The sequence below is a fragment of the Ascaphus truei genome, chromosome 2 (assembly GCF_040206685.1).
Source record: "Ascaphus truei isolate aAscTru1 chromosome 2, aAscTru1.hap1, whole genome shotgun sequence".
Lineage (NCBI taxonomy): Eukaryota > Metazoa > Chordata > Amphibia > Anura > Ascaphidae > Ascaphus > Ascaphus truei.
The window spans coordinates 147,263,090-147,286,647 of NC_134484.1; the positions used below are offsets into that span (position 1 = coordinate 147,263,090).

A 23,558-nucleotide genomic window follows, 5' to 3' on the forward strand; every position below is an offset into this window, starting at 1 on the left:
GAAAACACATCTTCTCCCTGCGCCAGCTTTCAGCATACAGCCCTATTAACAAATAGGCCATATTATAACTGTAGCACTGTCCCCCCTTGCCTCCCTCTTGGAGATCTTACTGCTGCTACCGGTGTTGTGGTGCTTGCATACCTGCGAGGGTCCAGGAGATGCTGAGTGGTCCACGATGGCATGGGGAACAGGACAGGCTTTCGTTGGTTTCTCATAGTTTGCTCTTGTGTCAGCGCCTCCAGCTCCAGTGGCTCTAGGGTAGCCAGAGACAGACTCCCACTAGTGCACATTACAGACATACCCCTACCTGATAAACTGAGAACTCAGGCAGGAATATATATAGACAATGGGTACTTTATTGCAGTCACTGGCAGATGACACATACACAGCGATACAGATGCTGATCAACGGTTCCCAGGCGTCAGGATGGTGCAGGACATCAGACAGTATTGAGGCCTAATTGTCAATCTTGAGACCTTTGTGGCAGCAGATGTTCCCCAGCCCCCTAGGGGCTGGAGTGGGCACACTCATCCCTGATGGGAGAGACTCATACAGCCCTTGCTCCAGTCTCCAACTCCAGACTGGACTGCCCCACTAACTTTTGGCACTTCCCCCGGATATCAAGAAGGGGAGGGCATAGTGTCTGTACTACCATTGGCCACACACAAACCATGTCACCTCCTCTCCTGTCAATCAGAGGACAGTATAAGGGGGGTCAATGGCCCTGGATCATTCTATCACAGCCTGCAATACCTATCACGGCTTGTGTGATAGGAGGCAGGGAAGCAACAGTGCCAGCCATGTTACATAACTACTCTACAATTGGTAATGGTTGCTCTCATTAGCGGAACATAGTGGGCTTCTAGAGATTGAGTAAACACTTGATTGAAAAGTATTCATAATTTCCAAAGAAACCAAAACAACAAAATGTTTGCTTTAAGTAAGAGTACATCAGGAATCAGTTATATTTGTGAGTTAAAAATAAAAAATAAATATATATATATATTAAATAAAGTAACAGGGATCGCACCTTTAACTGTATTTTGGGGACTATTTATTAAATTCCCAGATTGCAAAATGGGTGCAGATTGTAATAAAAGGCATTCCCTCACCCCCCCCCCCCCCCCCCCCAACTACATTAATCTAATAAATAATTTAACTGAAAACAATGGCATTTTTTATCTTTGATACATCTGGTGTAGTTTTATTTTTTGCGTGTGCCTAAACTTCGCAGCTAGGGGTCTTTTTTTTGCTACAGACAGCACCCCACTGTACAGCTGTGGGGATGGTGATGAGATGTGTCAGCTCCCAGACTGTCCTGCTCGGGCTTTACATATCCATCCTGTAGATGTCAGTGTAGCCTGTGAATATGAATGCCAGCGCTGGGCAGGAAGCTTCCCCTCCTCTCTCACACCTCCCTGTACAACTTGTCTTCTCTCTCTGGCTGTCAGAGTGAGCTCCAGACTAGCTGCAGACAGAGGGGTGGAGGAAAGAGAGAGAGAGAGAGACAGGGGAAAGCTGCCAGTCCCAGGCAAGGAGCCTGTGTGCGCAGACACACTGCAGGGGGAGGTAAGACCCTTTCATCTGCTCTGCATAAGAAATAGCATAGCCTTGGTGTCAGGGGGCAGCTGAAAGGGTGGGAGGGGAGGCAAGTGCAGGGTGTGAGAGCTGCTGCTGCTGCTGCAGCTGTGGATCTGTACTGGTAGTCGGGGAGGAGCTGCTGGTACTGCAGGCAGAAAAGTGACAGAGGCCCAAGTTTAATTCAGGGTTTGGGAAACACACACACTGTCTGGCAAATCCATTGATTCACTTAGAAAGGTCTCTGTTTTTATGTTTAAGATGTTGATCCTGTTAAACTGTATTGGGGCAAGTGCTGTGCCAGGAGTGTGATGCTGACTTTTAAGAGGGTGATAATGCTGAAGGCTATGGGTGCAACTGATGAGTTTAATGAAAGTGAGGGGAATAAGGGTGTGTTGAGAGGTGTGGTATTTGGGGGGGGGGGGGGAGGTGGGTGGAGGGCATGCCTTATCCATATTATTTCCCTTGGTTCAATACTATATACCCATCTGGAATATACACGGTGGGATGGATGGATGAGACCTCCTGCAGAGCAGCTGGGTACCAGGATAGAACCCTGACTCCCCCACCCCCTCCCATTACAGAAACTCCCACTTTGTCAGGTATCTGCCCTGACAGTGACTTGTCTCTGATAAACACGTGAGCTGCGCTGTTATTCATCTGTGTGCTTTTGTGGCATATGCCCTAAATCTAATCTATACCGCACAATACAAGCGATTAGGTTTATTTGGGATTTTATTGCGTTAGGTAATAGGTGTTTGTGAGCTGAACGTTGAGTAATTTCCAGAGCAAGCACAACAGATGTCTGGATTCTGATGAGATGTTTTCATATCCAGCAAGGAATATTCAAAAATAAACTTTACGCGTCGTTACGTTATACGTTATACGTTACTTTTTATTTTATCACACTTAATTTAGAAATTTAAAAGTCCCACTTAGCCTAGTTACATTCTCATTACTTTCACAGTTCAATCAAGATCTGCTTAGCTAGGAAAAGTTGTTGCTTAAAAAAATAAATAGAAAAACACATTATTTTTATGGGGGACTGTTAACTAGGGGCCATTATGATTTTGAAATTAAAATGTTTTTCTAATTTTAGCCCTAATCAATGTATATTTGGAAATGCATGCCTTCCTCAGTTATGGATGAACACAAAACAAGTTCATAAAAATATATATTGGTGAATTGATATCGATGATTTTACACATATACACATATACATTATATATATATATATATATATATATACACACACACACACACACACACACACACACACACACACACACACACACGCGCACGCAAACAAACAAACAAACAATATATATATATATTTTTTACAATTATGACCTGGGACCCAAATTTGCAAAAATATTACACACCTCCTTAATCTATGAACCATTTAAAATGATATAGAAGTTGTTACAAGGCTAATGGGCTTATTCTAGGTCTGCCAAAGTGGCCGGTCGTGCTGTCCATAGGGAATTCTGTCTGGAAAGGGCCTGATCGGCGGATATAGAATCAGCCCCTGAGTGATCTCACTTTGTTGCATCTCCAACGTAGGCACACCTGTCAGACGTCATACTATTACCAATGTGCGAATGGCGCAAAGTGTTATCCTCTTGCGATGTGCTTGTATTGGCTCGGTGCGCACGTGCCGCATGTAGTATCGCGAACAATGTGAACTCGCTTATAGGCAGGCTCAGGCAGGCAACTTTGGGAAGTGTTTAGATGGTTTGGATTAAGATTTGTCATGTGTGAACTTTAGTCTCCACACCCTTTAAGGAACAACCTTCAGCAGCGAGAATGCATTCCTGCGCAGTGAAAGCCTCCCAAGACTGTGTTGCCAGGCTCAATTCTGTGCTTTATTCCCTCTCGTGTAACCCTCATGCAAAGCAAGGGGTTTGTTCCCAACATTTTGCCCTGCATAATATTACATATCGTGTAGGTTTTTTGTATGCATGTTTTTATCTAATAGTCACCCTCTAGAGTTGTAGCACCTGTGCGCGCGTCTGTGTGTGTATGTGTGTACAGGCATACCCCGCATTAACGTACGCAATGGGACCGGAGCATGTATGTAAAGCGAAAATGTACTTAAAGTGAAGTACTACCTTTTTTCCACTTATCGATGCATGTACTGTACTGTAATCGTCATATACGTGCATAACTGATGTAAATAATGCATGTGTAACTGGCTCTATAGTCTCCCCGCTTGCGCACAGCTTCGGTACAGGTAGGGAGCCGGTATTGCTGTTCAGGACGTGCTGACAGGCGCGTGTGCGAGCTGCCGTTTGCCCATTGGGCAATATGTCCTTACTTGCGAGGGTAAACCGGGGTATGTATATATATAATTATTATTATTATTATTAAAAATTAAAACCTTATTTGAAACAAGAGGTCCTCTAGAGCTAAGCTTTACAAGAGCTCTTGTCTAGGAGAAATAAAATGGCCCCCGGGTTCAGCCTCGCTCTCTTGCAGGAGAGGTCGGGAGGGCACGGACCAGCTCTGGGGATCCTACCAGTTTAGGTCATTATAACAATACCCAGTTTGAGGTGGATTGCTGCTTTGGACTTTGACTAAATGTAGGCTTACTGGTGCTGGAATGGATGGGATGAAACTGCATTCAAGGGGAAAAGTGGTTGAATTGGGGAAAGAGATCTTGTTTTGTTTATTTTTAGCTTTAAAGAAAAAAGAAAAAAACAAGCACAATGTTATTGAAAGTATATAAGACTCTGGTAACGCAGTACAAGACCCCTTCTCTTTCTTAATGAGATGTGCTTAGAGAGCTTCTCCTCCTTTGATTTGTTATACCTAGCAAGTAATTCACTATATTTTGCGCTCTTGAAACCACACACCATAAAAAAAACACGACTTTTTAACCCTGAGAGTGCCAGAGCTATCCCGTGATTGCAGCATCATTGAGTAAGGAAACGGAACAGGAGTCGTCCTCTTCCAATTCCCTGCGTTTCAGATCGCGATCTCCTCTAGGAAACTAGCTAAAAAGCAAGTCAATGACATAACTGCTATGCTATGCAACGCCCCGAGTTCCAGCCGGGCGGGCTCGGAGTTCTGGGGAGGCCTCTTATCTCCTACGGACCCGGCACCACCTCCTGCTTCACCGCGTCGCCTCCGTGACGCGACTATGCGTGGGGCCTCTTGCCCTCTCTCGCGTCATCTGAAGTTGTGTTGTCATGACGACGCATTGTCACATGGCAGCAGGAGGACATGCCGACAATTACAGAGCCCCCTCCCCCCCCCCGCAAATGTTGTGGAGGGTAACTTATCCACCACAACATTAAACTGCGATTACTGAAGTTAGGAAGGGGAAGAGCGCGGGGTCGGGTGCCGTCGCACCGATGGCACCGCCATCAAGCTGACGCTGAACCCGTGACGTTGTTGCTACGTCATGGGACACTTAAACGGTTAAATGACACATTCACCAATTTTTTCTTCTTCATACAGTCAGACATTGTACAGCTGTTAAGAATTTCTGCAGTGTTTCTTCTCATTGAAATTAATGGTTTCCTTTCCAGAAATAAAAAGAAAATCCAAATCTTTTTGTTTCTTAGTGTGTTTCTTGAAGCTTTCTTTTGTAAGATTTGGACACAAGCAGCATCTCATGTTGTTTTTGTTCAGCAGTGTTCCTGTTTGTGGTGCTTGATACATAGGTAGGGTGACCAGATGTCCCGGTTTAGCCGGGACAGTCCCAGTTCTTCGGGTTCTGTCCCTTTTTTTTTGTCCCGCTGGCGAGCACCGACTCGGCTTGCATGACATTTGTCCCGGTTTTTGCCGGGACAAATCTGGTCACCCTATACATAGGGCTATATGTATCAGGGAAAACGTGGTGTAATTCTGCTGCAAAATATCTGCACCATATGTATGGAATGAAAGTCCCATTAAAAGCAATAGTATTTTTCATCTAGTAGACCAGGGGTGGGCAACTTGTGGCCCGCGGTGGTGGCATTTGGAATGGCCTACGTGATGAAGGAGCAGAGATGTGAAATCGATTAAAGGAAAGGAGCAGTACGAAATCCTCAAAATTAAAAAACGTGACGGGAAACCTTATGAATATTAACACACACTTTGAAAATGAACCAAATTTTAAGAACTTTAACAATGAAAATCAAGAATTAAATCAATTTAAATAATGACATTAAAATAACATTTAAGTTATTCCCCATATTTGTTTTGTGGGCAAAATGTTTTCAGGAATGAACGTAAAAATAAGTACAGATCTGTATTTTCAGACGCTCAGGTGGGCTTTGCTTATGTTATCAACCTTGAAAATGAATAATCTGTTACCTGAAATGCAAGTTCAGAAATCACATTGAGACATTTTTTTTATTCATTTCCCCCCCCCCCCCCTAGGATTTCAAGTTCTTCCTTTTTTTTTTCTCAAAAAAGTTTGTAATATTTTAATGTTTTTATTATCCTTGTTGACTTTTGGCATTATTTAGTTTAGGTTTAGCTATTTCAACTGGGCATAGGGGGCAGTGGGACAGTGGTCCGCCAAAATATTTGTGCCCACGTAACAAAAAAAAAGTTGGCCACCCCTGTAGCAAAGCAATTTCTTGCCCCATCATACACAGACTCCATAATATTTTCCCCTTAAATTTAGAGGCACTATTATATGTATATTTCTCCCACACAAGGAATAGCTTGTAAGTTCTGTACAGCTCTGTTTTCAATGAAAGTGCTTATATCCAACATTGAAGAAGAGTGATTGAAATTATGAAGGTGTAAGTTAATGGAGCACTCACCCTGACCTTGTTATTTTTTGACATTACCAGATCTACCAGAGCACATTCCCCTCCCTGCTCTTTTTCCTACTGGAGCCCTCAAAATGATTTAAGTAATGGCTTCCAGTTTATGTCACAACGCTGGTGAGCCAGTCAGTAACGTTGGCATCATCATCACCTTCTACGGAACCCGCACTGTATAAGCTCCAAGTCTGGATGGTCACCATTGCGTGCTCATTCTGTGTTGGCCTCCTGACATAGAGGATCTTATTGGGCCATTTTAATATCCCCTGAACTTCAACAATGACAAATTCAGTCACTTGAGAGCTGCTGGTTTCCAGAACAAAAAACCCATAAAGGCTGAAAGGCTGTTGTGTTTCAAAGACCCCTCCTTCCGTGGAAAAGGTAAAAAAAACAAAACAATAAACAGGGATTGGTACTTTTTGTTTTTGTTAACTTTTGGTTGTCAGGTAAAGATTTAATGAACTGCAACAATACAAATGTATGTGTATTTTTTTAATGTCTTCAATGTGATATGACATCCCTTTTACATGTGATATTACAGCGCAGTCCCCCTTTGCAGTAGATTTCCAGTGGTTTTTTTTAGGAAAGATCTCAGTGTTTTCTTCAGAAATCACACACAATTATCAAAGCAAAGTTCTACGTCTCGTATTGGATCGTTTATTGTGTTATCTGCGATCATGCAAAATTGATTTGTGCATCTTAAGATATCCCCAGCATACCAATGCTCGTCAACCTTCTTTCCTTTTTCTTTTCTTAAGATCATTGGGATCTCGGCTTTAGTTAAATTATTTGATCATTGGAAAATTGATCTGTACTGTCGACCATGCTGCTGTATATCGCAGCATTTAGAATGCATAAAGAAATCCATTTGTTCCACGTTGCACATTTTGAGATTTCATTTCAATTATTCAATAAGGAACATACACAAAGCACACAAAAGTACTGGGTGTTTTTAAAGACCCTAGGAAAGTGAAAGCCTTCTTAACAAGACCCTTCATAATTTCACAAAGAATGAGCTTAAATGGAAAGTTGTCTACAGCACAGAGACCTGTTTAGGACATCTGGTTTTATACAACATAACAGCGATTCCTTTTAAGGAGTGTAATTAAAGGGACTTGTAGCATAGACCACACAGATAGATTGATTAGATTTATTGTGTTAAGTGGCAGATCCACACATTAAAGCCATTGGTCAGAGTGCCATTAAAACGTAATGGTACAGCCCGCTGTACTCTGCATGCTTACAGAATACAATAGACTTTTTCTTTCAGAAAGCGGTGCACGTGTAGCTTGTAAATAGAGGAGTAGTATCACCCAATACTATCATGCTCCAAACACGGACTGAAGTACAAGTAAAGCATAATGAAGCCTTGTTGGGGCCTGCAGCGCCTTTTGCATTACAATACAATGTTGCCTCCCTGGCAGTGAAGCTGAAGCCCAGAGAACATTTATGAGTCTTTACTGTTGAGTTATCTTACATATAAGCTTTAATATATGGCCCTAGCCATAGATGCACATTTATTACGGGGTCCTAAAACAGCAATAGGTCCCTGATTGTAGCATACACTACCCTTTCTCTTAAATTATCTCAGGGCTGTGTTTTAGCCCACACACAAGATTAATGAGGCATCCAGCGAAGCTACTAGATGGGACTTAATGTGTCTCTGGAAATGGTGTTGCCGTCGAATACAATTAGTGTGCTAGTAAATCTTGGAAAAGGCAAAGCATAACCCTACACGGGAAACAAATACGTCTGTGTTTCACAAGCTCTTCCTTGGCAGCGACACGTCTCCATTTACCCCGTTGCTGTCAGATGAGAGATCAACGCATTGCTCTTCATTGCCGTTGCTGGACCCTCTGGCAGAGCAGGGGCTCAACTATATTGTCCGCTTCGCATCGGAGTGAATGTGAAACGTCTTCACTATTAGCGGTTACTCTCGTGGCAATTGTGACGAATGCGCGCCGAGCCTAAACCGTACCGCCTGTTAACTTCTTGTCGCTTTGAAATTCATTTTCTGTAATGGGCCCTGCGCTTCATTCTATAATTTTCCCTTACAGTATATAAACCAAACCAAATGGATCCTCCCTCCATCTCTGACCTCTTCCGTTCTTTTTGTATTATATCTCTTTTGTCATTTAGGTATAATACACATATTCCCTTTATAAATATTCCCCTTCATAAATATTCCCCTTCATAAATACCCCCCCCCCCACACACCATATTCCTCTTTATAAATATCCCCTCATATTACCCTCAAATATTCCCCCCCATATTCCCCTTTATAAATACCCCCCATTTTCCCCTTTACAAATATTCTCCCCCCCCCATATCCCTCTTTTTAAATATTCCTCCCCGTGTTTCCCATTATAAATATTCCCTCCCATATTCCCCTTTATAAATATGCCCCCCCCCCCATATTCCTCTTTAGAAATATGCCCCCCCCCATATTCCCCTTTATAAATATCCCATGCCTCACTCCATCCTCCCACACCCCCCCCCCCCTCTCTCCACACATAGTCTTCCTTCCCATAGTTTGAATTTGCCACACGTGGAGCTGTATGACGCAGCCATTGCACGCGCTGCTTCTCCCTCACTGCCTTCATTGATAGAGCAGTAAAACCGTGTTGCATCCCTCCCAATCATGGTTAAGATGACAAACATGCTTTTTCTTTTCACCCCTGCACTTGCTCCTGTGAACATCTCTGGACGAAGTCTGGTGCCTCAAGGTTACTACATTTCTATCATGCCTCCTCTCTCATAAACACTCACAAACACTTAACATCACAACGTTGCAACTAACATATTTCCCATTGCCCTTAAAGGAAATCCATGCTGTTTTAAAAAAATACAGGATTGAAGCAGGAGGTCTCCGGAGCTGAACCCATCGCATTTCAGCTCTGGGGACCCCCTGCTTTTGTGGAGGTACTTACCTCTGTAGTAGGTGCCGGTAGCCAGACCAGGGTTCACATTATGGCTGATTTTCAAAGCTTCCGATCCCTGCAGGCCAATAGGAAGCTGTGACATCATCAGGTACTGCTTCCTATTGGCCCATGTGACGAGGGAGCTTTAAACTGCAGAGATACTGGCACCTCCTTTGGAGGTAGCATCTCTGGAAGCAGGGGGTCGCTGTAGCTGAAATGAATGGTGACCCCCTGCTTCAATCCTGTATTGGAAAAAATTAAGAAGAAAAAAACCGGCTTGGATTGCCTATTTAACCCCCTCTTGTCCTCATTTGAAATTCCAACCAACAATGCATTATGCGGATTCTCTGGATAGAAGGAGCGTTTAAGAGATGTAATGTTGGGTTACAACTTATGCTTTGCACTGATTTCAGTAATACATTTAGTCTCCCACAGAGGGAATGTTTGAGCTACCTTCAGATCTATAATAAAATTCCCTCCCCAACTAACAGCGTATGTGTGGTACTATTGATCCAATGATGGACCATACATTTAATTTTTTAATATCGGCTTCTACTACCCGACACATCCAATGCTTTTTGTTTTAACATCACCAACAAGATACACAATGCTTTCCACTTTTTTTCAACATCACAACACAATTACAATACAGGGAATATAATGGTACTGACGGGATAAGTGCATCAAAACATAAATGTACTGTAACATTGGGAGAAAGAAGTCCCTGTCTCGAAGAGCTTACTATCTAATTGGCATTTTGAGTGCGTTGGTTAAGCAAGAGCATACTGCAGTTCGGGGAGTAGTGGTCTTGTAGGACTATTTAAATGCTAAGTTGAACAAGGGAGTTTTCAGATGGGTTTTGAAGTTGGAGAGAGCAGGTGTTGGTGGACATTGAGAGAGGGCGAGCCAGAGGTAGGGTTGTGTAGGCGGAAGAGAGGCAGGATCAACACAAGTCTTTTTAGAAATGGAGGCAAAACTCAATTTTGATGCCTCATGGCTCTGATTCCTCCCGTCATTAGTGCAATGCATCTTGGGAGGGACTTTAGTTTTGGGGGCGGTACTGTCAATCACCGCAGAGAAAAGTCAATGCGAAGTTTAATATGGAGCCAATAAACAGTTGGCTGTAATAGTGAGAAGTAATTCTTATTGTAGTACTCAATGTCGAATCCAATGTTTGTATATATGTAACTGAATGTGCAGCGTCTCTGTCTTTAAAGAAAGCATATAAATCAGCATTTGATTAGCTCCTCAACATGGCCACAAGACTTATGCAGAACTGGGCTAACTGTGTAAGCCCATTTGAATATGTAAATAAACTTTCCTCTCGAGCAAAATCCTTATTTCTGGGTCTGGATGAATGCTGCGAATTTTGTCAAAACCCCAAAAAATTATATGCTTGCGCAATTTTTCACAGGGGTCAATTTTGCATGTTTCGCAAAGTACACGTGGAAATGGCACACGTCTGTAATGGCCACAATGCTTCTGAGTATTTGTACACGGTTATTGAGATCAGACTGCAGACTCCAGAGTCGTCTCCGCCTAGTACCCAAAGAAGCGCCCCCTCATCTTCACGGTCTGCTACCCCAGGGGTGCCCAACTCCACTCCTCAAGACCCCTCAGTGTTCGACTGAGCCACCTGTGCTGGAGGAGGGATATCCTGAAAACCTGAATAGTAGATGGGGTGGAGGGGCCTTGACTGGAGTTGAGCACCCCTGTTCTACACAACTCCCAACTGGACTAGGAGGCAGCCATGTCGCAGACTTTCTGAACCTAATCAACTTAGAGGGGCAGGTCCCAATGACATGTTTAACCCTTTGAGTGCCCCATGACGTAACCACCAAGTGGGCCTGGCGCTCCGTGACTTATTACAGTAGCTGCATAGTAATAGGCTTTCAGCTCGTTTTCTAGGGGAGAGATTCAGCATTTGTTTACCATTTGAAATGTTGGAAAATATCGGCGTTTCAAAATATTTGTACTTGTCGTATTATTTTTTTGAAGGTGCTATTTTTTTGAAGGAACCTCGGGATTCAGACAAATCTACTTATTTCTATCTGTTTGACTATGTATGGCATCATAATTATTATACAAAGCTAAGCTAAGAATCTGAATGACTGGCAATCAAGCTCATCTCATCGTAAAAAAGGCATCATATAAAAATGGTAAAAACCCTCCAATGCTTTTCTTTACCATGGAAATGTTCAAATTAAACAAAAATAATTTAAAGATACTTGTACGATTTTTTTGGGGAAAAAAAATGATGTCAATCGGCTCAATTAAAACTATTACACATGTCATTTTACCTGTTAAACATGCCAGCACCCTTTTGTCTTACCGTTAAACTGAGACAAAGTGGACTCTTATAGAAATTGAGTAATGCTGCTGGCATGCATTATGCAGTAATGGAGCCTGACTACTCTCAAACACCCCGCTTAACGAGCCTTTCTGCTATCTCTGTGTGCACTTCACCATTGTATTGGTCTTCCCCCGTTGTATTAGGCTTCCCCCATGCAGCTGCACCTCGCCTAGCGCTGAGAGGGAAGGGCTTAAACGGAGTCGGCCATCTCGTTATTAGCATGGTCAGCGGTGTATGTCCGTATCTCACTGCCAGTTGAAATAGTGACACAGAGTTCGGTACATCCATATCTGTGCTGGTGTTTCAGTAACTCCAGGTCACGTAACTCTGAGTGTTCTGCAAAGCTCATACTGTATATTTTAGAAACGTGTGTGTGTGTGTGTGTGTGTGTGTGTGTGTGTGTGTGTGTGTATATAAACACCAGCGTGAACTCCACTATCTATTTATATATTGTATGTAAATGATCTTGGGAATGCTTTACTGAATTAGTTGAATACGTTGGTAGTAATTAAATACATTGTTATTTTATGCACAGTGGTTGAAGTGTGACTTTTAGTGTATTAGTAGTGTGCCTGATTAAAAATAAATAAATGTAAATTTACAGATGTAGCAAAGGTTATTGAAAGGTCTTTTGGAGAGGGAATAAAAATGCAGTGTTACTCTGCACTCTCCTGTACCACCACTCTTGGACCTTGTGTTTGTTTATACAGGCATACCCCGCATTAACGTACGCAATGGGACCGGAGCGTGTATGTAAAGCGAAAATGTACTTAAAGTGAAGCACTACCTTTTCCCCACTTATCGATGCATGTACTGTACTGCAATCATCATATACGTGCATAACTGATGTAAATAACACATGTGTAACAGGCTCTATAGTCTCCCCGCTTGCGCACAGCTTCGGTACAGGTAGGGAGACGGTATTACTGTTCAGGACGTGCTGACAGGCGCATGCGCGAGCTGCCATTTGCCTATTGAGCGATATGTACTTACTCGCGAGTGTACTTAAAGTGAGTGTCCTTAAACCGGGGTATGCCTCTATAACAAAATATGCCTGACAAATGTTTTTGGGTTGAGTTTCTGACTACCTGTCACATAATATGACAACCGGACAACCACACTACAGCACTTCTGAGTCACCTTTTGTAAAGCATAAGGAAGAGATGTATAAAGTTATTTTTTATTGTTGTTGGGTTAGAGATATTAAAATGGGCTAAAGGAAGCTTCCTTACCAGTCAACCAATTGAAAGAGCTGGCACATTAACATTTATTTATTTATAAAGTGTTTTACCAGGAAGTAATACATTGAGAGTTACCTCTCGTTTTCACGTATGTCCTGGGCACAGAGTTACGATGACAAATAATACATGGTTACAAATACAGTTACATAAGTGAACAGGGTATACATTATATACAAGACATTGCATGCACAGTTAGAGATAATATATATTATGGGCGTATGCAACAGTTACAGACCAGATTAAAATGCCATTCACAGTTCCATTAGTTCAAGAGGCTGACACACCTGAGCCTATGGACGCAGTGACTTATCACAACTACTGTGCCTCGTACAAATATGGACTTGTATTAGGCATTTGGCATAATCCTTTTAACTGTATTTTAGAAATATTTACGCAACATTTATGTTCTAGAAACAGAAAGGGAGCGAATCTTTGTATAAACAATACAAAATAAAGTAGTACTCATTACCCCATGTACCCTAGAGTTCAAATATTGTGTTTAACCCCTAACCATCTTGTATATGTTGTGTAGCGCTGGAACTTTAAACAAGCCACTGTGTCCTTACTCCTTTGAAATCTGATAGCACCGTGGCTTTAAGGTTATACATTCGAGAGGTAACTTTATGAATGACTAACTTTCTAATATAATTAAACTTTAGTCATGTGTTGTGGAAATTAATTTGATTTGTTCGCACCTTTATTGCAGCGTTTCCAGGAGGTAGTTTAGAGAGGTTAACGAAGCAATACCAACCACACATTTTATTTTTTACACTCCATTTCTTTGAAGATGGGAACTGCTGGTTCCCCTGAGGTTCCCAAGATATTTACTGGTGACGTCACCTGGTTTAAATCTCCCTCCAGGGGAAACACCATTGCTGCCAAATCTCGGGCCAATAAGAAGCCGCGACATCCGCAGTTCCTATTGGGCGGACATTTAAATCCCCTTTACAATCCAGGAAGTAATACTGGAATACAGTAACATCACTGGTAAGTGTCTCGAAACTGAGGGGGTCCCCAAAGCTGAACGTAGCGCATTTCAGCTCCGGAGGACATTCATCTCAGGTTCCAATCCTGGAAAATATCCATACAAAAATAATAATAAAAAGAGGGCGTTGGCTAGAGGGGATTCCTGCTTTAAAAAGATTTGAGTTTTAATAGAACCATAATAGCACCCCCTTCCCTTCTGTAGTTCCACAGTTCCCATGCCAAACAGCTTAAATAAAGAATAAAAAGCAGCACAATTATTAAACTTGTTGAGTGCTTGGAGCCTGCTCAGTATAGCCTTCCAAATTGATACTATTAGCGCAGCTATTTTTAGACAATTAGACGGAAGCTGTGTGGCAAACTGTGTTTTTCATGTGAGATTCTATTGTCGTCGAATTGATTTTGTACTTGACGCATCTTTAAAAGGCAAATCTCCGTTCCCCCAAGCAGAATCCAAGCTGCCTGTGTTTGTTCTGCTCAGTCTGTGCCATTAAAACCCTTCAGAGCCTCGGGGGCCTGTGCTGCACTGGCCTTATTAGCCTCTTCAGCACTGGAGAAGCCCGTGGCATGTTAATTTCATTAACCCCTGTCATGCTGGAGGAGCTTGTAGTGCAATGATTGGATTAGACCCATTTGCAACGTATCGCGCTAATCAACCCTTCAGAGCGTGCAAAGCTTTAATTTCATCATTCCCCTTTTCGCAGTGTATGGGATAGTGGCACATCCCTCTTGGATAATAGGCTCCTCTCTGCCAGTATGTGTATACTGTACTCCTTTTTCCCCAGCAGCAACCATTTCTAAGAATATATTTCTTGCTTGCCATGAGCTGTAGAAAGTTTCTGTGGGTCATTAGTTTGGTCAATATATCTGTTCAACCTACTTGGTTTAGGAAGACCTCAAAGGCTGTTTGTTCATTTGCAAGGTCTCACAAAAGGGCAAGCGGCCTCAGCCGCATCTATTTCAAGATGGATCACAGCAGCCATCAGCGGAGCGTATACTGCACTTCTTTAGCGAAGGTTCCATCACAGATGATTAGGGCTTATTCAACAAGGGTTATGGCAACTTTTGGGGTGAAGAAAGCACAGGCGTCCACACAAGACAGCTGTAAGACAGCAACATGGTCCTCATTGCATAGCTTCACTTAGCATTACAAGTTAGATCTCCAGGCCTCGGCTGATGCGAGATTTGGTAGAAAGGTTTTACGAGCTGTAATTACGTCCGCTAGTAAGGACGTACCCACCCAGTCTATTTATGTGCTTTGGAACCTTCCCGTCTGTTTCTGGCCGCCATAGAGGGCGCTGAAGAACAAAGGAAATGTATCTACCGATATTTCGGTTTCTTAAAGTTCTCTATGGCCTCCTTTTATTTTTCTTTTACCTGTCTATTTTTTGTTAATTGTTGCTTCTTTTTAGGAGCTTACATAACTGATTACTCACCAGGGAACAGGCCACACCTCCTTTAGTTTTTCCCTACCCCAGCTGTTTCTGGCTGCCAAATGAATGCCTTCAGGCTCCAGATTGCTTAACATACAACATAAGCATCCTACAAATGAAACGTAAAAAATCATAGTATCTATATGGGCACATTTTGAGCTTTTATGAGACCAAGTGGCTGAATAGGACGAGTTGGCTATTTGGGCTTATGAGGGGTTAATATATTATTATCAATTCTTAATATCAATTCTTGGTTGGCTGGTCTTATGTTACTTATGTCTATGGTGGGCATTATATATAATGGACAAGGTTTAGGGTAGGTAATAAGAATTAGCAATATTTTTTCCATGAATAATCATCTTCTGATCACAAATGTACAGAAACCAATGACGCATGCGCAGTAGAATGAATATGTACTCACATTAAGAATCATTCATGATTAAATTTCGAGTACACCCTTGTCATCCTTATTAAAGTATATTACTCCCTCTTTTTAGTCAAGAACATAATCACACTATCCAAACATACCTGGTATGTGTTTTCCTAAATCAATCCAGTGAAGTGGAAACGATATCCACCGGTACTCTATGGGTTAAGTTTAGCAATCACTCTATCAATCCACGAGTGTATATAAATGACGACGGGGAACAACATGCTACACAGCCAATCGGAAACCTTGAGAAAGTGCGCAAGCGCACGAAACATTCGTCGGCTGACAGGCACACGGGCAGTACAACTTTGAGCTTACGGATCTCTAATGCCTTAATAGATACGTTTAAATGTTTGCGATTGTCGAGGCTAGTGGTTCTGAACACCACATAACTCAGTTAGCCTCAGGATTAACCTCCATACGACTCCCGTAACCTTCCGGTGTTGAGCGACCGGCAGACAGCGCTATTCTGGAGCACACAGAATCTCCAAAACCTGATTAGAGAGATGTACTGCGATTGTCGAGGTTAGTGGTTGAGAACACCACATAGCACAGTTAGCCTCAGGCACATCCTACATTTGACTCAAGCAACTTCAACTGGATTACTTCTTGCTTTTAAATTGACCGTTTGTTGCCAGGGTGGGACACAATCTTACATATTATGGGGTAACAAAGTTACCTACTATCCATCCTATTCTAGTAGAACCTTTTTAGTGTATTTACCCTGATAGCTGATCTCTCGGGACTGGGATAATTAACACGTTATAATTGGGTGGTAATCTCCCTTACCTCCTAATTACCGAATGAAGCACTCAGTAACATAACACATCATTATAATGGTGGTTGCCAAGAAACAGCGCAATTACACAACTATCTTAGGTGGAGAGGCGTCACTAGCTGAGAGCATATAACTGCATTATACTATCCCGGATCTACAATTACAACCGGACTTATCTAAGGGTATTTACTGAGCGTGATTGAAGAACTGGATTCACCCGCCTTACATTTCTGTTCTCCAACACCTATATCGCGGACATGATTGCCATTTTCCTCCACATTGAGAGGGGTTATTGTGCTGTCCTTGCTGCGCAACAATAATAAGACCATTGAGTCCATTGCACTGATAGTGTGAGGAATATCACCCTATATATATATATATATATATACAGTGGTTGACAAATCACCAAAAAATCTACTCGCCACCTAGTACCAAACGTATGCTGCTTGGGCCAATAGGAGCTCGCCACGATGTTAAATCCACTCGCCCGGGGCGAGCAAATGTATAGGTTTGTCGAACACTGTATATATATATATATATATATATAAAGAGCGTTTAACGTTTGGATACACCCGTAACTAGGCAACATTCTATGTCCTATTGTTGGTCATTTTGTACACTTTATTTTAACTTGGATCTCATAAAAACAATATTTGTAATTATAACTCGTATACTGTACTTACTCACCTTCTGGCATCTGAGTGCTCTTTGGTTTCTTGTCAATATTTTTTGGTACTTAACCCAATATTGACATGTATCAAAGTTGAGTGACTAGCAAGTGAATGGGTAATTACCCATTAATTCCTTATTTGCATTCAGTTGAATGTTCATTTGTGTCTTTCAATGTAACGCTCTTGCATATGTGATCATACGATGCATGCTAATAAGTGACCATGGCGTTAAATGTACCCCACACTTTATCGCTGCGATAAAACCATCACTAATACAGCAGTAAAAATGACTTTTTTGACCATTAATGCCCAGCGATATCCATATAGAGACGCTTAGTAAATCTAGCCCTTTGTGTCTTTCAATGTAACGCTCTTGCATATGTGATCATACGATGCATGCTAATAAGTGACCATGGCGTTAAATGTACCCCACACTTTATCGCTGCGATAAAACCATCACTAATACAGCAGTAAAAATGACTTTTTTGACCATTAATGCCCAGCGATATCCATATAGAGACGCTTAGTAAATCTTGCCCTTTGTGTTTTCTGGAGGATCTCGCTTCAATTTCTATAAAAAACAGAGGGGGGGGGGGGGGGGTTGATAGAAGATATAGAGGCATTTATAAATACTGTCATGTTTAATCAGCCGGCATTTTGCTAGTTTCTGCCTAATATTGTGCATTTAGCTGTGAGGTAACAAAAACAAGCTGGCACCTGCAGTCAAGTTAATTACCAAACTACCGTAATACTGCACAATTAAGATTGCTTGTGCAAGTAACATGCACAGGAGGAAAACAAATATGTTCGCCGTCCTATCAATTATTTTACAAGCGATCTTCTATAAAATAAAAAAAGGGTTCCCCTTTCAGTCTGGTTTATGCGCTGCGAGCCTCTCACTCTTAGGCCGAGTCCATGGTGCACGCTCGGCTGACAGGTGCGTGCCATCTGTGGACTACAGATCCTTGCGACGGGGAGGCGGGTCGGAGGCGAACCACTCGCGTGACCTGGCCGTCGCGAGACAAAGCCAAAAAAGCCAAAAATGTTGTCTCGCAAAAAAAAAAACCAGCGGCGCCGTCACTCACGTGCGCTCGCGCTCTATGGATGTTCCCATAGACTCAATGTTCTTGATGGCACCGCTCGCGCTGTCACAAGCGTGGTCGCTCTAAGCATGGACGCGGCCTTTGGCCTCATCCAGAGTGGGAGAGTGCTTGCTGGCTTTCGAGCGCTGTGATGTCAGGCACTGGGTGATTCCTGGCCAGCTAGTTGTACGCTCAGGGGGGGGGGGAGGGGAGTGACGGGGGGCACTGCTATGTCACTGAGCTGGTTCGCCTTCATTGGGCGAACTGCTCATGTCACGCGCCAGCGAGTGGCTAAATCAAATTGATTTGTCTCGCCAAGCAGCTGTGCGCCGTGCACATGCGCGCTGGCACACTGGTCAAAAATATTGTCTCTATATGTTTGATCACGCTGAGCGTGAGCGCACATGCGCATTCGCTCTCAGCCTGGACAAGTCCGTAGTCTGGTTTGTGCGCTGTGGGCCTTTCCCTCTTAGGCTGCATCCATAGTTTGAGCGGCATGAACAAAGAGCAGAAGCTCTATAGGGCCGGCCATAGCGAGCGCGATGAAGAGTGACTGCGCGGCAGAATTTTGAGCCGACTGAAAATTTAGATTTTGTTACGCGACGGCCGCGTCACGTGAGCGGTTCAGCCAATGGGGGCGAACCAGCCTTGTGACGTCACCGCCATGCCTCCCCCTCGCAAGCGATCTCAGTTCACAGATCACTTGGGCGACAGGCGCAAGCGTCGCTATGTGCTCCATCATGCGCGCTCACTATATCTGAGGCCTAAGTGGTTTGTGTGCTGCGGGCCTTTCCATCTTAGGTCATGATTATCCCGAAAACGACAATAACAAATTGCTAGAATGCAATAAAACTTAACATACCTAGCGCGACACGCGCGCGCGCAGACAAGAACTGCAGTGCGACATACCTGGAAATTTGTTTTCTGCAGGCGACAGCCGCGTTACGTGAGCGGTTCAGCCAATGACGGCGAGCCGCTCACGGTCACGCCTCCCAGTCTGTACCTGTACCTGTAGTGCAGGTTTCGGGCGTGCGCATCGCATCGATGATGTCACGAGAACTCGCGCCCAGCGGGAGCTGGTATAATTAAAGCCTTAGTTTGGTTTTTGTGCTGCGGGCCTTTCCCTCTAAGGCCTCGATTATACTTGCTCCGGCTGTGTGCGCCCGACCTCGTGACGTCACTCGCGTGATGCCTGATGCGTGTGAAACCTGCACTGCAGGCTGGAGGCGACAGGGAGGCATGGGGGAGATGTGGCCGTGACATCACCAGGCTGGTTCGCCCTCATTGGCTGAACCGCTCACGTGACGCGGCAATATCAATTTCAGGTGCCTGCTCAAAATTTGCTTGATCGCGTCGTTGCGCTCTCAATTGAAAACATTAATTTGTCTTTGCGTCGCAATTATGATCACGGCCGTAGTCTGGTTTGTGCGCTGTGAGCTGTGGGGCAGATTTTTGAAAATACAAATGATTTCGTTTTTTCACAGATGGCCACGTCACGTGAGCTTTTCAGCCAATGAAGGCGAACCAGCCTGGGGATGCCTCCGCCTCGCCTCCCCACCGCCTCCATGCTAAGAGCACATATTGCTTGAGCACATGGCGTCGCGCGCCTACTACAAACGCAGCCTTAGGCTGGTTTGTGCGGTGCAAGCCTTTCCCTCTTAGGCTACGGCCCCAGTATTTACTGCTGCCAACGCGCCTAGAGAATGCACAGATAAAAGTCGCGTGCTGTGGTCTGTAGGGGAGCGATGGGATGCGCGGGGGCGGGGCCATGACGGGGCATATCTGCCCTTCCATTGGATGCCCGCCGACGACATGACCTCGGAACGGTAAGACAAAATGATTGTCTTCCCTGCCAGCGTACGCATCGCGCTTTGCGCGCCCACACACAGCCACTGGGACCTGCCCCATAGAGGGCTGTGCTGTGGTGTGTGGCGCGCACCCTGAGCGCCGCAGCAGCCACTGGGGACCTGGCCTTAGGCAGAGCTTATACTACCTGCGCAGTCGCGCACGTCCGCTCGCACTCCTGCAGCCCCAGCGATCTGTGCACTTTGCGTCAGGAGATTGTGGAGGCGATGCAGGGGCGTCACGAAGCTGGTTCGTCCTCATTGACTGAACCAGCTCACATGATGCTGATGTCACGTGGCAGCCGCCTGAGATGACAAGAAATGTTGTCTCCTCAAAGCGCTGCGCGTCAACACGCCTCTTCGCCTGCAGGCGCGCAGGCACTTGGCTAACTAGTATAGCCAAGTACTGAAGTGTGCTTGACGTGCTCACGCACGTAGCAACTCCGCTAATATACGCTCGGCCTCAGGCCTCAATTATACCCTAAACTGCAGAGCCATCCGGTGACGCTATCGTAGCGACGCTACATGTTTACATGCAGAAGCGATTTGTAGCACTACTGCAGGGAGACATGGCCAAATTATTTCTATCTCTTTCTGTGTGGGTGATTGGTTTGTTTAAGATGCACTGCGATTGGCCGTGCAAATCACGTGATGCGTCCGGCGCCTGTGAAAAACAAAATCTCAAATCTCTTCATGAGACAGAAGCTTTGCAGCACGTCGTGGCGCTGCCGTCGCGATTGGTATGTGCGCTTTCATTGCATTTTATTGTTTTTAAGCAGCGGCGTCGCGCGCGATTTCAGGTATAATCACGGCCTTAGGCTAATTTATACTACCTGTGCGTGCGTGCGCGCGACGGAGCGCATGGCCTCTCACACGCCTGCAGCTCCAGCGATGTGTGAACCGAGCTGCAGGCGACTGGGGAGGCGTGGCGGACGCGTCACGAAGCTGGTTCGCCCTCATTGGCTGAACCGCAGACGTCACGCGGCCACGCTTGAAAGGACAACAATTTTTATCTCTTCAAAACGCGGTTGCGCCATTGCGCTCCGTCGTGTGTGTGGCACAGGCATTTTGCAATTTGTGCTTGTCGTGCGCACTTTCACAATTACGCTGACTATAAGCGCAGCCCTAGCCTGGTTTGTGTGCTGCAGGCCTTTCCCTCTTAGGACTCGATATGTTTCTGAAAGAGAAGCCAACGCTGCAATTTCTCAGTTGATTGACAGATCAGGGTTTTGCCGGGAGTAATGAAGATTTGGCTGCCAAATTATTGGCTCTTCCAGAAGGGAAACCCCCGAAACAAAACTGTGAAGTGTGTGCCAAAAGAAGCCCTCTGGTAAAATATATTGGCGTTCTAATAACCCACTAAATTGATGGCAACTTGCCAGGCACCACTTAACATCTCTGCTGTGTAAGTGGCTGGCAGAGCTGTGCAATGCTATGCAGGTCACTGCCGGGGAGGGAGCTAAATGTGTGGATTTTTAGTTCCCTTAAAGCAGCAATTCTACATTCCCCCTCCCCATATTTCTTTCTTCTCCTTTTTTTCTTATTTGTATATGTAATGCATGTGACTATAATTCCACATTCTTACCTAAGCGGGCAATCGTTTGGTTCTCCTGTTATAAATCTGTAAAAAAAGCCTTTTAACTTGTATGTATGCATGTATGTATGTATGTATGTATGTATATCTTTTTTTATTTAGCGCCATTAATGTACATAGCGCTTCACAGCAGTAATATACGTGACATAATCATATAAATAAGTGCTTCAGACCTAAAAGTAACATTTAGGAAAAGGAGTCCCTGACCGAAGAGCTTACAATCTAACTGGTAAGCAGGAAGAATGTACAGAGACAGTAGGAAGGTGTTCTGCTAAGTGTGTCTGCAGGGGGCCATGGTCGATGTATGAGGTGTATAGTATCAGCCACAAAGCTACTTATATGCTGCGTTAAAGAGGTGTTTTAAGATGGGTCTTAAAGGAACAGTCCAAGCTGCGTTTTTATTGTTTTTTTTAAATAAATTGTTCCCTTTAATATGTGCATCAATATAATCCACACAATGATAAGTAATTAGCTAAGTTGCTGATCGATCCGTTCTCCTGTGATTGATCGGCGCATATTCAGTAAATGGCTGTCAGTGCAGCAGAAGAGGACCAAAGATGCAAAGGTCAGGGGGAAGATCATGTGACCAGGCAGTCACTAGATACAACAAAGAAAAATGATACCGGGCGCTTCTAATAGTGAACTAATTAAAGTGATATAAATTATTAAAGTGATATATAAATGTGAACTTCAAAGAATAAATAAATAAATATAGTGAATACAATATCGTTCACCAAAAAAGTGAATAATATAAACAGCAGCTCTACACCCTTAAAGGACTGTCCAGGTCCAGAATTCTTGCGATGTCTTCCAGGTGGGGGGAGCGCTCAGATCTCGAGATAATATGCAGGGGAAAAAAGTGGAAGAAATAATAGTGCAGACCAATAAATGAATGAATGTATGTGCAAACAATAGTCTCTAAATAGGTCTCACTCACAATAATTGGAATAGTAACAGACGTGTCAGAGATCCTTCTCTCTCTGACAAGAGCCCTTTGGTAATGGAAGCCCTCTGATACTGGTATTGCTAGAGCTGTATGTCAGGTGGGCTAGATGTGTCCATACATGCTGAGTGTACCTCCCGGGGATGTAGCATATTATCTCGAGATCCGAGTCACTAGATACAATTGGTGCACTGCTAGAAAGAGGGCAGGGCTCAAAAAGGGGTGTTTCAGAAAAAGGGGGCGTGACTTTGTAAGTGGTTGCTATAGAAACAAAAAATGCTTGTTACATTATAATACATAAAAACTTTATTTTTAGTTGATTTAAAAAAAAAATACGTCACGTGGCTGTTTCGCCCTCATTGGATGAACCGCCGCTGTGACGTGGCCAATGCTCGTCCGCCGCACCAATAGACACAAATCTTGTCTTTTGGCCAAGGCGGTGGCGCATCACGGCTTACGCACGCCGACTGGGGCCTGCCCCATAGAGGGCTGTGCCTTGTGTGCGGCGCGCACCACAGCGGCCACTGGGGACCTGGCCTTGGACCTCACCATGCGGCCACCGTGAAACATCCAGTGACCGCCACAATATGGTTTTTTTAATCTGTTGTTTACATTTAATGGTGTCTGGCTTTCTGTGTAACAGGGCTACCCAGGGTGAAGGTGCCATCTTCGTTTCCAGCCAAAGCGTGAGCACAGCACTGTACTTTGTGTTCCCACTTTTCACCACTGTTTATTTTCAGCCCTGTTTTGCAGGCTGTAAGTATTTGTCTAACAACTCAAAAGAAGTAGCTGTAACAGAGGAACATTGGTAGGTAGCAGATGAATAGTGATTGCATGGAAACGTCTGCCAAGCATAAATGGTAGATGGGAATGTAGTATCGAATCTCATACAAATTCCGTTCCTAGTGGGAAAAGCATCAAGCCTTGAACAGAGTTCCCTGCC

General features: G+C 44.0%; 1 protein-coding gene across 2 annotated transcripts in view; it reads left to right on the top strand.

Moving 5' to 3' along the window:
* The first annotated feature begins 1,431 nt into the window (after positions 1 to 1,431).
* LDLRAD4 (low density lipoprotein receptor class A domain containing 4) overlaps positions 1,432 to 23,558 on the top strand; it is a 559,350-nt gene continuing 537,223 nt past the window's right edge. Inside the window, exon 1 of one of the 2 annotated variants that reach the window (XM_075585414.1) lies at positions 1,432 to 1,569. The gene's annotated coding sequence lies outside the window, so the exon portion shown is untranslated. The remainder of the gene's footprint in view (positions 1,570 to 23,558) is intronic. The other variant, XM_075585415.1, reaches the window with a different exon arrangement.